At 34.4% G+C, this 15,316-nt stretch overlaps 1 pseudogene; it reads right to left on the reverse strand.

The window, feature by feature from the left end:
* Positions 1-2,977: 2,977 nt before the first annotated feature.
* Positions 2,978-4,903, reverse strand: LOC114294800 (putative receptor-like protein kinase At1g11050 pseudogene; annotated as a pseudogene).
* Positions 4,904-15,316: the final 10,413 nt, after the last annotated feature.

Raw genomic sequence — 15,316 nt, forward strand, 5'->3', positions numbered from 1 at the left:
TATGCACTACTGTCTCTCTACCTTTTCTTTTCTGTTTTCCTGTTTTGTCTTGGATATCTATCATAGTAAAGCAATTTATTTTGGCAGTGAAATAAAATTTTGGGAATTATGCAGGTTTTCTTCTAATGGATTAAGTAATGATGATCATTACTGAAATTGATGCAATACCATAAAAGAATAAATCTTCTAATAAATAGATTGTTTTGCATATTTAATTTCCAAAGGAAAATACCACAAACTCTAATCCTCGAGTAGCACGCTATCTGGGAAGCAAGATTGATTTGACCACCATTTGACCAGGTCCGAATGTTTTTCCAGTTTGTGCTTCAGCAAAAGTCTTATTTGATTGCACGGAAGTTAGATTCACTTTGCAATAAACTAACATTTCCTTCTTGTTTCCTCTTCCTTCCTATAATCAGGTTGATGTTTACTAGTTCAGCAACCCAATATTTTTCCTCAGCGGAAGTTGGGCATGTTACTGCATCAATGGCAAGATTACCTGTTATGCCTACTATCTTCTTGTGGTTTTGTTGCATTATCTTTTGTTGTCATTTCGGATCCTTAACACCACCTTTTCCTGCAACAAAATATCGTCCCATGTTTGGTTGTGTTAACCTTTTCTGTTGTCTATTTTACCTTCTTGAAAATATAGAAACTTGATTGGGAAACTGTTTTCGGAAAAATTTTCTGAAAGCAAGCCACATTCTATGAAACACCAAAAAAATTGTTTTTGAATGTTTGAAAATTATTTTTTTACCAAAATGAAAATGAAATAAAAATGATGGATATTTTTAAACTTTCTGTTGTTTTTGCTTTTGAAAAGACAAAAAACCAAAATGGAGATAATAAAAACACTACCAAATTGGTAAACACTGCAATTCATGCCTTCATTTTTGTTAAAGCAGTCAAAATTTCTCTATATGCTGTCTTTTTTCTAGTAGACTAATAAATTTTGCGTTCTGTTCTTGATCTTGAGGATATAGTATTACACCATGATTCCACGTATTGGTTTCTTAGTAATAATACAAGTGCACCATGGAAAATGTAAGGTAGCGTTTGGTAGAGTTTTCTAAATATGATTTGAGAATAGAGTTGTATTTTGAGTTTGTGAGTTTTAGAATTATGATTTGAGTGTGGAAAGTTTGTTTGGTTATGAGTTTTGAAAAGAATTTTGGAGGGAGTTTTGAGTTTTTGAAATTAGAAAAGTTATTTGACTGAAGAACTTACAGCTCATAACCAAACACATAACCTAAAATTCTATTCAAAGCTCATATAAAAATCAAAAAAATTGTGAAAATATTTTTTATTTACAATATAAAAATAACAGGTGCCAAAAAAAGAAAAAAAGAAAAAAAAAGAACACTGTTCCATTCTACCGGCCAGACGTCCGGGAGGACGACTAGGTTAGCCAAGTTTTCCCGCCTAGAAAGGAGTTTTCAAAAGTGAGTATAGAATTATAATTTGAAAGCTGAAAACAAACACCACACTCATGAAAGTGGGTGGAAATGTGTTTGGCAAACACGGCCTAAAGTTTGTCTCTTCAGATAGATCCTATGTTTACTTCTATCTATTGGATTTCCAATTCTTCTATGCAAAACATTATCTTCTTCTTCTTCTTTTTTTTTTTTTTTTTTTTTTTCCAAGTAACTTTTAAGGGTAAATTATTATTATTATATTTATTATTATTTTTTAATTGAATGTGTAGGACCAGAATAGGAAAACGATAAACGGCATTAAATAACAAGATTTGAGCCCAGATATCACTCACACCTGGTAACGGAGCACCTTTTCCGCTAAGCCAACCCTTGGTCTATGCCCTCTAGGATAAATTATACTTAGCATCCATGTACTATACACCGAATTTCACTTTAATTTCTCATTTTTCTAATTGCAATAGTAAATCCATTACAATTTTAGTCAAAGTACAATATAGACATTCCATCATCTATCGTTTGGAGAATTGATGGTGAGCTTCAATGGGTTCGTATACCACCTGTTAGTTCTTGGTCAGGTCCCAGTTATTCATTGTGTTGTGTGTTTTTTATTTTTTTTTTAATCATAAATTTTTTATTCCTTGTCTGGGGCCTCAATCTTCTCAAGCTTCAGGTGGCTTAGTTGGGTTGATGCCCGACATGCGCTTTGCTTTCAGCACATCATTTGTACAAGCCTGTGATGCCACTAACCTCACCACATTTAGCTTTGGTGACATGGGGTGGTAATGGATGGGTGAAAGGGTGAAGGGGTAGTGGTGACTCTGGGTGGTGGGGAAGGGGTGGGGGAAGGGACGAAAGGATTGGCAGAGAGAATCATTTTAGAAAGAGCAATACTAGGTATCATGAAATTTTTTTTATGAAAATGATCATGAAAGATTTATGACCCTTGAATTACAGTTAAAATAAAGCACCATACACTAATCAAGGTAATCCAATGGTTATAATTCTTTCATGATCATTTTCATGAAATTTTTTTCATGATCCCTAGCTTTTCTCTTTTAGAAATGAAGAAGAAGAAGAAGAAGAAGAAAAAGAAAGGTAGTAAAATTGCATAGGTACCCTAAAAAATGACTCAACACCTAATTAACAGAAGAGTGACATTGGAACTTGACAATAAATGGAATGGGTTAACTGTTGCAATAGAAAAATGAGAAAAGTTAGAGATCATGAAATTTTTTTCATGAAAATGATCATGAAGGATTTATGATCATTGGATTACCTTGATTAGTGTGTGGTGCTTTATTCTAAGTGTAATCTAAGGGTCACAAAACTTTCATGATTATTTTCATGAAAGATTTTTCATAATACCTAGCATTGCTGTTGAAAAATAAGGGATCAAAACGAGAACAAGTGCCGGATGTCAAGTGTAATTTACTCAACTCTCATACAACTTACAAATGTCTTCAAAATATGTCACTAGATGAAAACAACAAATGTCACCAAATCTTACATATTTGTTATGTACACTATATACACTAGGATTTTTAATTTTCCATAAGAGGTGTTGGCCTCTTCGGAACAGTAAGAACCTCAACATCTACTTCCAACATCTTAATCACATCCAAAATGGTAGGCCTCACAGAAACCATTGCATAAGCGCACAAAACCCCAACTGCTAAAAACCTTTCCACCACCGCCTTCACACTTGCACTTGCTTCATCTCCTCCACCAATCTCTCTCAACAATCTACTATCCAAAGCCTCTTCCATCTTCCCCGCTTTCACCAGTGACCAACACCAATCTGTGAGCACCAATGTCCAAACCAGCGACTCCTTTGATGAGTTCAAATCAAAATCACCACCACCAAGAGCTTTCCTCCCACACATCATCTCCAAAACCACCACCCTGAAACTACACACATCACTCTTATCGCTAAAGTGCCCATACAGTGCATACTCTGGAGCCAAATACCCATGTGTTCCAACAACCTTACTAGTAGTGAGATGAGACTGCCCTTCTCTGCTTTCTTTTGCCAATCCAAAATCGGCCACTCTCACCCTCATCTCTCCGTCTAACAGTATATTTGTTGCCTTGAGTAAGCTAACCCATTTGCCACATCCAAGATTATACTCTTCCTTTGAGGCCAGTTTAGTGGTTGCTTATGGTTTTGATCTGAAGGAAGCAAATGGTCATTAAGATTACCGTTTGGCATGTAATCGTACACCAGGTATTGAATCTGGCCAATCTCTTCATACAGCACATTGTTTTCATCTTCATAATTTGACACTCTACAACAGCAGCCTCTGAGCGGCACGAGATTTCGATGCTTCAGATTGCTGAGAATGTCAACTTCATTGTAGAACTCTTCATTTCCTTAAAAATCTAATTTTATGAGTTGTTTAACTGCAATCATGCTACCATCAGCTAAGGTCCCTTTATAGACAATCCCAAAACTTCCTCTCCCGATGAGATTGGTTGATGAGAAATTCTTGGTTGCCTTCTTGAGCTCGTGAATTGTGAACCATTTCGAACCCGTGTTAGGCCTGATCATTGTTCTTGCTCGCCTAGACCCCAACTCCCCTTGATCATCTCTCTTTTTCCTTCACTTCTTATACCATAGAAAGTACAAACCCAACAAAGATATGATTAGCAAGACCACAACACATGCTCTGGATAGTCCAAGCACTAGAGCCAAATGTTTGTTTCTTGAAGAACCCATTTGAGAACCAAGTGGAAGATTCAAGATACATGTTATGGAACCAGTACTGTTTGGTCCAAACTTGATGATTTTGGCAGCATATAGAATTGTGAAGTAAAGGTTGTTAATGGAGTGAGACTTGTTTCCATCGATTCTGATCAACTCGGCTTGGTACACAGGCATCATAGAAGGTGACAACAGTGAGGTCCGGCTGGCAAGCTGAGTCAAGCGGAGTTGACGGGCCGAGCTTGGATGCCCAGTCTTGGGTTGACTCTATTGAGGCACAAGTGTTGCAGGACATGACAAATTGGAGAGGGTCAAAGCAGAGGGAGGTGGGATCGGAGGGTGGAGAGAGAGAGAGAGAGTCAACCTTGGATTGGAAGTCAGAGAGACAAGAAATGGAGGTGGGTAAGTTGGGTAGGTGGAAGAAAGAGGTGGTTTTGAGGTGTTGGGCCGGTGCTGTGCCATAGAGGCTAAGGAGGGTCTGACATGTGCAGCAAGATTATGTGGAGAATTTTTTAAAAGCTTTTCTTGAAAGAAAAGCACAATCACAACCCTTTTTCAAATTGATTGACTCACAAAACACAAATTATGACTTTCAATATGTCAATAATGCTCTACAATAAGATAGTGATTTGTAAGTTTTATACAACATCTATAAATAAGATAATCTAATTTGAATATTTTTTAACACTAACTATACCTCTAATTTGTATGCAGTATGGATTGTGGCCTCTTTATATGCTACATAATGAGACAATATATCAACCATGAACCTATCAGTTCGACATTGTCGACACAAGATGTAAGGTTATTGAGGGCAGAAATTATAGAAAGATTTGCAGCCGAAGTTGGCCGGTCATGGACAGAACTAATTCAAATACCACCAGAAGAAGAATCAAAAGTTTAATAGTGAAAGCACACTAGTGAAAGGAAGACCTCTATCGATCAAAGCTCTGATACCATGTTAAGTGACCAATTTTTCCGAAAGCCTAAGTTATTAGGAAATAGGCCTAACAATGTATATCAAGCTATCTAATAGTAGCAATACCGTTGTCGCTAGAGATCACAAGGGTCGATTTTGCTCCATTTTCAGCACGACTGAGGTCCCGATTGTTGAACTCCAAGATCCATGTACTATTGGCAACCAACGGAATAGCTATTCACTACAAAAAAATTGATTTTTTGCGACGGTAAAACGCCGTCGCAAATACTCCAAACGCCGTCTCAAAAGGTTTTTTGCGACGGTAAGTGGCTTTTTGCGACGGCAAGAGGGGGGTCGCAACAAAGGGGGTTGCAAAAGGGTTTTAGCGACGGCATAACGCCGTCGCCTTTTGTTTGCGATGGCAAAATGCCTTTTTTACGACGGAAAAATTCTGTCGCAAATAACGCGTGAAAATCTGAATTTTTTTGAGACGGCACTATGTTGCCGTCGCTAAAAGGGTTTTTTGCGACCGAAAAAAATACCGTCGCTAAAAGTTTATTTGAGACAGCACCTGATGCCGTCGCTAAAGGACTATTGGCGACGGCAATAACACTGTCGCTAAAGGCCCTACTTTTCAACCAATTCCCCTGTCTTTTGCGACAGTAAAGCTGCCGTCGCAAAAAACCCTGATTCAATTTTCTTTTGAGACGGTGTGTGTGCTGCCGTCTCAAAAAAAAAAAAAAAACAAAAACAAAAACTATATTAAAATTATTAAAAATATGAAAATAACCTGTATTAAATGAAAAATAACTAAAAAAAAAAACCGATAATTACATAATAATATAAATACATACATAAACAAAAGTTGGCACATAATAAAAATTCATAATATTGTTCTATTCATAACAATACATAAATAAAAATTCATAACAATAAAAATTATCCCACTATTTAAAATCTGATATTTAAAGAAGGCTACTAATCAATTGTAATCTGGCTCAACCTAAAGAACAGAATAATACACCATATCAGAAACTACAATTATTTTTGCTTACATGATAGCAATGTGTTCCACTCTGCCGGGAACAACAAATAAATCAAATTGATATTTAAAGAAGGCTACTAATCCATACACAAAGAATCAATTCAATCTATGCAAATTACAATTGCCCTTCATTTTCTGATGCCTAGTCTGAAGCTTTAGATTTAAACATTCATTCATCCCCTGATGGTCAGCAAAAGTTCATCTGAGTTTAAGAATAGACGGTTGGCAGATTTAGATATTGTCTGTGCAATATCCCGTGCAACTTCAATTTTCCTGAGTGTAAGAAATGACTGATTTTTGGAAATGGTTTCGCCAATCAGTTGAGCACTCTTGGCTTCACCCTGGATATAAAATATTTTTGACAACAATATGAGAGAAAGAGAGCTCATATAAACATATGGATGAAGTTGAAAAGCACTTCTCTCACCTGGGCTCTAATAATAGCACTTCTCTTGTCCTGCTCGCTTTCTCAACAACAAACTTGGCCCTCTCAGCTTCTTCTGCAGCAATTTATTTTGCTTCAATTGCAGCTGTAAACTCCTTCCCAAAAGGTAGGCTTGTGATAGACACATCGTCCAAGGCAATGTTGAATGAGGCTGCTCTCTGTGTCAATATTTTTCAAATTTCCCGACTAACAGCCTGTAAACAACAAATCAACAATTTAGTTGGAGAAAAAAAATAATCTACTGAGTTTTTAATGGACAATCCAAAGAAAGTTGTGAAAAGAAAAGAAAAAGGTACGAAAAGTGTATGAAATAGAATTTTTTTTTTCTACAAATTCATGATTCACACACAACATTAGGCTATCCCACAAGAGAAGGCAGTGAGAAAGCAAAAGGGCAAAAAAATCTACTAAAGCAAGTTCAGGTAAAAAGACTTGTCTTTTTTTATAGGATTTATTCGAAGAGTGCTGGCCATGGTGAAGAGTCAAATTTCTGATAAGTAACACAAGCACAAATCTAGCTGTCTACTTTAAAAAGCACAGCCCTGCGAATACTATCTTTAGCATAAAAAACACTTCCATTAATCAACAAAAAATCAAGATGTCAAACACAAGAAAGGATCCCAATCAGAAAGCACTTACAACTATTGATGGAAGAGCATACCTGAGCTTCTAGTTTATTGGGTATGGTCTCAAAGGCAAGCAAATATGGACCAGCTTCGACAAGAACTTGCAATCTACGTCGATGAAAATCCTTCAACTTATCCAAATCCACATTAGGTCCATAACACCCACTGAATGCAAAAGAAGTTACTTGTTTGAGTTTACAAAGCAAAATATTTCTAACCAAACCACAAAGAATAAAGATTATTGATGATGGCACAAGTGATCTACTACATATATTCTGGAGATAATGGCAAAATTTTAGTGTATACCTGTACTCTGAACCATCGGCAAGATAAGCTCCATAGCTCCCAATGGAGGCTGCAACCAAAGCCCTGTTATAGCTATGTCCGGAAATTCTTTTCTTGGCATACCAAAACTTATCACGTGCTTCAACAGCTAGTTTGACGCTCTTTTTCAGTAAAAATTCTCCTTCTTCAATGGACAGCCCTTTGGATAGGAATCCAGGAAGGGTAGCCTATAGAAACACCGAAATTAAATATAGCGATTTCAGAATTGGTATTGAAATCATATTATATTCATGGACATGAGCATAACTCTAACAATATAATTTTGGTAATTGGGTCTTAAAACATAATAATTTGGGGTATTGAAATCATATTATATTCATGGACAGTAATACATAACTCTAACAATATGATTTTGGTAATTGGGTCTTAAAACATATTAATTTGGGCTTCTTTGGAAGTCATCTTCTATTTTTGTATAATCTTTCCTCATAAAATCTGCTCCTCTGTTTAGAAATTTTTCACCAATTTATACTGGAAGAAATTGGAAATGATCAAATAACATTTTCTCTGAACACGTCGATCATTTCTTCGGATAAAGTTGAAAGCACGTATTAAATGGGCAAAATTTCATAAATAAACAAAACAATAGAACCAGGGCATCTCTAGTTGATCAATCTTTCTCAATAAAACTAATTGTTATTAGACATACCTACGCAGATGTATCCCTCTGTCAGAAAGGACTCCAATATAATGTGTGCGCGAACTTATTGATAACATAGTTTCATCAAAGCAATCAAAAGTGGGTTTACTTTCAAAAGTAAAATAACATAATAGACCTGGTACTTTCTGAAATTACAGATGCATATAATAACAAGATATTGGAAGATTGGCATACCTTGTAACATCTAGAGCAATTTTCATCCGGAGATGCCAAGTTAAAGTCGATCCATGAGATGGGCCTAAAATATCAATAAAAAATATAAGTTAAAAAAAAAAAAAAATAGCATATTCATGTGGACAGTGAATTTTTTTTTTTTTTTTTTTAAAATTTTTTAAATACCGTGCAATTGGGATTCCAAAAACCCATTATGCATTATCTCATAAACAAGAAACCTTGCCTCGCCATGAATGCAGTAACCCAATAGCGAAACAATATTTTGATGCTCGATTCCATTTACAGCATCTTCATCTTCAAATTCAAATTTAAAGAGAAAAAAAAAAAAAAATCACATAAGGTGAACAAGAAGCATCACAGGGGTAGCTATATTTTCTCAAGAATCTTGAAGGAATAGTGAATGAGATTTTATTTATAAAGAAGATACCACGGCTCTGTTGGCTTTTTGCAATGGAGTTCTTTAAGTTTTTGTGTCTATAGATCCAGAAACAAAACAGAGACAGCAAAATTCCACAAAGGAGAGTTGAAGCAACAATGAGTGCTATAATAATTTTCTTATTCAAATCCTAGTGGTGCACTATAACAAAAATAAGAATAAAAAAAAGACAAAGAACAATGACTAAGAATAACAAAAAAAAATCTAAAAAACTAATGTATAATTCAAATTCATTTCAAGTGTGATCATATTTAAAATAAATTTAGATCACACTAATTTTTTTTTTATATTTTTTTGTATTTGGGTTTTAATCTCTAGCATTACTGATTTTGCGGCATGTTTCAGGGAGGGTTAAATCTTTGTTTAATAACAATACGATGATTACATTATCTTATCATAATTTATATTTTTCTCATAATATATAATTATTGTATTAATTTAATAGATCTCCCACAACACATGATAAATAAAATGCCATAAATAGAGAAGATGAGAGTAATAAAGTGAGTAAGGCGAACATAGTGAGGGAGAGATAGACAAAGGGGGATTTGGTCATAGCCCCCTCACTATCTAATTTCTCTTTCAAAAGGACAATAATTGTATAAGTACTTTCAAAACTCCCTGATATTTTAAAACTTGTTTCTTTTACTATATTACCCTCATAACTATCAGCTCTCCTATTAAGACATTTTCACTATATATTTCAGAGTAAAATTTTACTCTGTATGCAAGTAAAATTTTACTCTGAATGAAAGTAAAATTTTACACTCTGAAACTAAAAGTAAAATTTTACTCTGAAAAATAAGTAAACTGTAAGACTCTGAAGCTAAAAGTAAAATTTTACTCTACATCATTCTCTCTACATTTTCACTATGTATTTCAGAGTAAAATTTTACTCTGTATGAAAGTAAAATTTTACTCTGAATGAGAGTAAAATTTTACACTCTGAAACTAAAAGTAAAATTTTACTCTGTATAAAAGTAAAATTTTACTCTGAAAAGTAAGTAAACTGTAAGACTTTGAAGCTAAAAGTAAAATTTTACTCTGTATAAAAGTAAAATTTTACTCTGGTTCTGTCAAATGAAAAAAACAGAGCAATAGAACCAGAGTAAAATTTTACTCTGGTTCTATCAAATGAAATTTGATGTTTACTCTGAAAAATCGATGGAACTTTGAGCTATGAGCTTTGAATCAGGCCTATAATTCTTGAATCAATTGATGTTTACTTTGAAAAACATTGAATCATGCCTATAATCCTTGAATCAGGCCTATAATCTGAAAATTTTAGAGAAATATCAATTTTTCATACCCCGGTTCTTCAGATTTTTCAGATTTTTGAAACTTTGAGCTTTCAAACATCTTGAGATTTTTCATACACAGATTTTTCAGATTTTACTTTACATCTTTGAGCTTTTGAGTTCGAATCAAATGATCGCCGAGACCGATCTATGCAATCATTCAAATCTGCGATCTTAAAGACTCAAAACACACATATATATAGATTAGAGATCGGAATATGTAGATATATATATATATATATATATATATTCGAATTCAAATCTCAAAACACACAAACAATTCAAATCTCAAAACACACAAACACACACATATATATAGATATATATATAGAGATATATTCACAGTTTTGGTTGAAATCACGAGAGCTCCGAACGAATTCAATCCAAACCCTAGGAATGGAAGAGAGAAGGAAAAGAGAGAATTATACTTTCGAGGTCTATTTAAGTTCAATTTCGAAAGTATATATATATATATATAAAGCTCTTGATCTGGTTGGTGCTTTGTATATTTGGCTTGTTTGTTTCTCGAGAAATTATCAAAAGCAAAAAGAAAGTTTAGCATGGAGTGGCCTGCGTATTTGGACGAGTATGAAAAGCTCCTGACAACGATGAACATGAAAAATCAGATTCTTATTCCACCGCCTTTCCGATAATGAGGACTGCAAAACAGTGGGTTAACTCGAACCAATCAAGTATAAGCGGGTGGGGAAGAGAGTGGGAAGAATTAGTTAAGGGTATAATAGTCATATAAAATATTTAAATAATAAATTTTGTCCTTTAGGAAAGACTTTATAATTATGAGGGGGTTTAGAAAGTATAATTTTTTTCTTAGTCCTTTTAACAATAAAAGGAAGGTAAAAGGGGTTTATAGCTAAATTTCCCATAGACAAATAGACAAGTAGACAGAGAGAGAGAAAGAGAAGAGTGATGAGTGAGAGAGAGGCAGTGAAAGAGAGAGATAGACAGAAAAAGAGATAGAGAGAGAGATGGAGAGAGAGAGAGATAGAAAAAAAGAGAGAAACAAGAGATGAGCGAGAGATAGACAAAAAAAAGAGAGAAATAGAGCGAAAAGAGATGAGCGAGAGAGAGAGACACAGAAAAAGAGAGAGACAGAGAGAGAAGAGAAATGAGCGAGAGAGATAGAAAGATAAGAGAGAGAGAAAAGAAATGAGAGAGATGGAGAGAAGAGAGATGAGCGAGAGAGATAGAGAGAGAAAACAGATACGAGAGATAGAGAGAGGAGAGATAGACGAGAGACACAGAGAGAAAATGAGAGAGAGAAACAAACAGACAGAGAAAGAAGAGTGATGAGTGAAAGAGATAAAGAGAAGAGAGAGAGAGATAGAGACAGAGAGACAGGAAGATGAAAAAATGAATGAAAAGAGAAATGTTATATCAAAAGAGTAAGACGACATTGTTTTTTTAAATTTTTTTTTCGATAGAAAAATACCGTTGAATTTATTCAAACCACAATCACTATGCTAGGTTAGAGTTTTCCAAAAACTCTTTTGAGAAAATTATACTTTCTTGTTTCTGTGTTATATTGTTTTTACTGAATTTTTTTAATATTTAAAGTATTTTTTGTAATTTTTAGACACACCTAACATAAATACACCTAAAAATTAAAAAAATTGTAAAAAAATCTTTTAAAAATTCACTAAATACCAAAAATACAATAATTTAATACATTTTTTTTTGTATTTTTATGTATTTATTAATTTTTTAAAAAAAATCATAATTTTTTTTTAGATACATCTAAGTAAGGTGCATCTTAAAAAAATATTTAAAATTTTAAAAATATTCACTAAAAAAAAAAAACACAAAAGTCACTTTTTGCGACGGCAGAAAATGCCGTCTCAAAAAAGCAGAGTATTTGCGACGGTATAATTTGCCGTCTCAAAAATGACAGTAGTTGCGAGAGTAGCAGAAAGAGCTCTAGTGCAAGCACATGCACAAGCTAGTGGTTCTCTCTCTATTTTTGCAGAGTATTTTCTCTCTCTATCTCTCTCGCTCATCTCTCTTCTCTCTATCTCTCTATTCGCAAATACTCTCATTTTTTGAGACGGCAAATTGTGCCGTCGCAAATACTCTGCTTTTTTGAGACGGCATTTTCTGCCGTCGCAAATACTCTACTTTTTGAGACGGTAAGTGTGCCGTCGCAAATAGTTCCGTCTCATAAACCCACTTTTCTTGTAGTGATTTGAGATCTTTGAAAATAATACATAGCTTCTTTGTTGTTGATTCCAAGCTAGAACAAATGTTAGAGACGGAGAAAGTTTAGAGAAAGAATTTGTAATATGTGAGAGACAAACAGAGTTTAGAGAGAGAAAGTAATACTCTTGAGATCCCAAAGGTCTTCACATGATTTGAGATGATGGGGAGTTGCACACAATTATGATTTTAGATAATGAAGGAGCTGTGTACCATTATGATCTGGATGAGTAGGTAGATAATGCAGAGAAGGGAGTTGTAACTTGGGTGAGTTTGGTTACGTTGGTGGCTTGTCCAAGCGGAGAGCATGTTGCACCAACCTGCCCAAGTCCAACCTCCTTGCCTAAGCTTTGAGTTTTGGTTAAGCTTTGGTTGCCCGCAAATGAATGGACTTGTTGGTTTCCTTGATCTTTTTCCGGGTTTCTCCGCAAATGAATGATCTTTTCCAAATTTTAGTCAATGTAACTTTTTTGGTCCTCATTGAAGTTGCATCATGAGAGTAGCAGAAAGAGCTCTAGTGCAAGCACATGCACAAGCCAGTGGTTCTCTCTCTATTTTTTAATCAAATTTTGTACAATAATTATGAGGCCAATGATTCTTTACAAGCAAAATGTTGGGTAATTAAGAAACGACACATTCATAAAATTAGTGTAGTTGAGATAGGATACTTTGATCGATGTGTGGTAAAATACATTTATCCCAAAAAAAAAAAAAAAAAATAGAAAATATAAAATTCAAAATAAATATATTCGTGAAATGGTGTAAGAGTAACACCAATTAAAGATAAGAGAGAATAAGAGATAGAGTGATCTTGTACAACGAAAACTTGTAAATGCAACAAGAAGGAAGAATGATGTAAATATTGTAAATGAAAACCTTATGATGTAAATATCGTAAATGAAAACTTTATGAGGGAAAGACCTATATGAGCTGCAATAGTAAAAAGGAAGTGAATTTATTTAATGTAATTGAACATATAGCCTTTGATAAATAAATAAATAAAGAAGAGATTCATACGACTGACCCCATCTGATTGGGAATTTGAGACAAAAGGCATGGTTTGATTTGGTTAGCAACAAAGAAGAAAGTGTTATTAGAGAATGTGTCTATGGGGCACAACCTAAGTCACCTTTCCGCTCTGAATTTGTGGATTTGCGAATTTAGACCAAATTCATGTAAATTTGCTAATTGCAGGGAGTTAATCAGTGAATTAGGTAATGTAGGGGGGAAATGCCTTATTTAAGCAAAGTTTGTAGACAGGACGGTTGACTGCCATTATTAGATGGCTCTGCAACTGTCATGATTATAGATGCTGACACCAAGTTCTATTTACTAACATGTAAGAGCATCCATAATGGACATACTAAGGAGAGTGTTAGTGTCAGTTGGTAAGTTTTAACTAGCAAGGTTTGTTGTTTGGTGCTGTAGTGGATCGGTTAATGTGTGTGTTAGTGGTGTGTGTTAAAACGTTTATTATCTGCGGCGATGGTTTTAGCTAGCGGAGCGGAGTGTGTTTGTGTTCTTACGGGTTGATCAGCCGGTTGACCGGTCAACGGCAATTTTTTTTTTAATTTTTTTTTTGGGATTTTTTTCTAGACTTGAAATTTAATTTTGAACTTGAAATTTTTGATTAAACTAAATTATTTATTTATTTTATTTATTATGTACACACATATATATATATATATATATTTAATACACATCTTAACACACTCCTTAACACATTCAGTGCACCACCACTCACTCTCTAAAATTAACAAACTCTTAACACACCTTAACACATATTTTTGAGTCTGACTTTTATCACTTTTTGTTATATAACACACTTTAACACACTTTTTTAGTTATTCCATTGTAGATGCCCTAAGAGAGATGTAACTTGAAATTTGAAATAATGAATAAAAATGCTTGTTCAAAAAGTTGAGTTTGTGACCAAATGCAAGAATCCAAACAAGGATTAACATCTTTTCTGTGTTACTTTTCACAACTAAATTATCTTTTTTTGTTATAAATTAGCTAACTAGAATATTATTTAGATTTGTAATACACAATTTATGTATTATTTTTAATGGAACTGTACAAATTTTACAATAAGTATTCTGATATGAAGACAATTGATATATGAAACTCACATTTATAAATATGTATATATATTTATATAGATGCTTTGAAGGCACTCCTGCTCTTGAGATATTTTCATTAATGGAGCTTTCATGCTCCCACTCCCACTCAACGGATCGGTGACTTAGGGCACAACCCTTATACAACCAAATAAAAGATGAAGAAAAGGAAAAAGAAAAAATACCAAAGATGGACCCCTTGTACAACCCAAAATACATCTATTGCTGACTAGTGAAGTGCTTCAATGTTGCACCAACTTCACAAAAGAAGTTTTCTCATTTATTCTGTTTAGCTCTACTAATGTTACCAATAGCAATAAAAGATTAGCAATGCTAGGTATCATGAAAAACCTTCCATGAAAATAATCATGAAAATTCTGTGACCCTTAAATTACACTTAGAATAAAGCACCACACACTAATTGTCTCTTGAACTCTTTCATGAAAACGAAAAAGCATTAACAAGCCTTTTGGGTGTCGCATCGTTTCGAGATTGGGACTGCTTATTCCTTTCAGAAAAAGAACTCCATACCCTTGTTATCAACCAAACTCCCAACAGTATGTTCCACACAACCTTCCTCCTTTCCCTTAAGCCTATTGATCCCAACATCTCTACCTCATTGCCCTTCCTTTTTGTTGCCATTACCACATATCTTTCTCAAATTAAGACATCAATTTCTATTTCTTCCTAGCAGACCCTTGGTAGCATGAAATTCCAATGGGGAGGGGACCTTGCTCCTTACTCCCTGCTCCCCTCCCTTCCAACCTTAAACTCTTCTATAGGGCTCTTGCTTCCCCATCCCTCCTCCCGCTTCCTCTCCTGCTCCCGCTCCCGCTTCGTGCAACTATAAGCAGACCTACTAACCTTAAAAGATGAATTATTATTTGGGTGCTTCTCTT

This window comes from Camellia sinensis, chromosome 12 (genome assembly GCF_055761805.1).
Source record: "Camellia sinensis isolate YWXY chromosome 12, ASM5576180v1, whole genome shotgun sequence".
NCBI classification, from domain to species: domain Eukaryota; kingdom Viridiplantae; phylum Streptophyta; class Magnoliopsida; order Ericales; family Theaceae; genus Camellia; species Camellia sinensis.